Below are 2,161 nucleotides of genomic sequence, written 5' to 3'. Positions count from 1 at the left end.
TTTTGGTTTAGGTAAATTGGGTATTTCATTAAATTTAACAAAAGATAACTAAAATCTTTTAAGTTTTGAGACAGTATGTACCTCGTCTCGGAGGCTACTGGACAGCTCTGTACTCGTTGCAATATGATCAATTCCCTAAATGAAGGATTCTTTAGTAAATTCATCATATTAAATCAAATTTGTTAGAGTTGGATAATTGGATCAGATCAGATCGTGATTTATTGCCATGTGAATTGAGAAAGAAAAAAAAAGTTCATGTAGACTAAATAAGATGACATGCCATATTTTATTGATCAACTATTGATAGAATGATTATCAATGCTACCAATGATTGTTGCGACAAACTAATTTAAGAAACCATTGAGAAATTACCTTTCAATAGTGGTCGGAGGAGGTTGGCTATGTGATCGCCACAACTTGCCACTGCTCGCTGGAAGGTGGCTCTGTGATCGACACAGCCTGTCAGTGCTCGCTTCAATTGTTAGCTCTGTGATTCTAACAACATCCCTGTAAAATAAATGACGAGAGTTAGACAAGAAGAACCTTTGTGAGATTACATATTATGGAAGAAGGAGAAAGTTCTATTCTGCTTATTTTATTTTTAAAAAGTTGAAGAGTATTACGAAGGGTTCTTTTATAAGAATTTAGTCCCATGCTAATGTTAAATAAACACCTACTGATTAATTATAACCCCTCATTTATGATCTCCTCTTCTTGAATAATGACTGTCAATATGTCATTATCTTCACATCTAAATCCTCCTACGTATCATCCTGGTAAGTTACAAATTATACCTTCTGCTTTAATTTATTGTTGATGGCCAATATTGACATCCACTTTTTCTCTTGTTAGAGTAATTAAACTACCTCTTGCCTATCTTGAATGGGCAAACGCCCACATGTTTAAATTGCGCATCAACTACCTGCGGCGAAAGCAAGCCGAACAGAAAGCCTACCTTCGTACCAGAATGCTTCAAGATCCATCGGGAAATGAGTAATGATTTCAGAACTAACGCTTAATATATTATGAATATCTAGCACATATTTGCTTCAACTCATGTTTGATGCTTCAGATTCAATTTGAATAGTGAACAACTCTTCAAATAAAATATGGTGAAGTGAGAAGAAAACTTGGATTGCCAACTCTTACACTGCTGCCAAAGTCCATCAATTCATAAAACATTGTCACTTTATTGGTCTTTATTTTGTACTTTTATTCACTGTCCGTACCAGTAAGCTTTTTTCATTAGATTTTTTCTTATGTTTTGTGATGTGTGTTTTTCTTTTTTTTAAACTAATAGCTTTTCTCTTAGATGACTAGCTAGAAAGATGATGATGATGCTATCGAACTCAGAGATGGTAGTGGCTAGTCGGAGAAAACCAATGTGGAAGAAGAGTCTAAAAGCTATTCTAAAGCTAGCTGCAATGAAGCCAACCCTAGGGGTCAATGATGCAACTGTTAAGAAGAGCAAAAATATACTATTTGTCATCTAAAAACCAGTTGTTTTCAAGGGCCCAAATTCAGATACAAATTTCATAATTGGTGAAGCAAATATTGAGGAGTTAAAGATCACAATTGCAGTCTCAAGTAGCAGAGCAGTTTAAGGCTCCTAATAGGAGCAACGCTATATCGTAACTAGAGCCATCGACTGTGACTCAAGATAATGAGGATGTAGATAAGACTGGCGTAAAAATATAGAGCTGGTGATGAATTTCAACTAGGAGTTTCCAGATCCCAAGCTGCCAAAGCCACATATGGCGTTATAGTTTCCACTATCATGAAGCTTACAAACTAGCTAGGATGCTATTCGAATCTTTTGAGCAGTGAAATAATATGTCATTTGCACTCTGAATAGTTTTTAGCTTCAAAAGTATTATCCTTCATTTTTTTACAAAAATAAAAAAATAATCCATTTCACCTCAAGCTATAATAGCTTGGAGGCATATTAACTCCGATTGTAACGCCTAATGGGTTCCTCCAATTAAAACACCACTTTTAAAAAGGGAATGGATTCTTCTCCCTTAACTAAACAAAACTCCAATACTCCTCCAACTCCACCACTCCCTCTCGACCCTACAGATGCATCCTCCGTGGACACTGATCAGAGCACCTTCAACCCCTCCATCCAGACGGACAGAACCTCCTTTAAAAATATCCTTAT

At 35.9% G+C, this 2,161-nt stretch overlaps 1 pseudogene; it reads left to right on the top strand.

The window, feature by feature from the left end:
• LOC125850118 (nascent polypeptide-associated complex subunit alpha-like protein 1) overlaps window positions 1–1,795 on the top strand; it is a 5,365-nt pseudogene extending 3,570 nt beyond the window's left edge.
• The last annotated feature ends 366 nt before the right edge of the window (window positions 1,796–2,161 follow it).

The sequence above is a fragment of the Solanum stenotomum genome, unplaced genomic scaffold (assembly GCF_019186545.1).
Source record: "Solanum stenotomum isolate F172 unplaced genomic scaffold, ASM1918654v1 scaffold13937, whole genome shotgun sequence".
NCBI classification, from domain to species: Eukaryota; Viridiplantae; Streptophyta; class Magnoliopsida; order Solanales; family Solanaceae; genus Solanum; species Solanum stenotomum.
The sequence above is the reverse complement of the archived record's forward strand: the minus strand, read 5'-3'. Positions and strand labels throughout refer to the sequence as shown.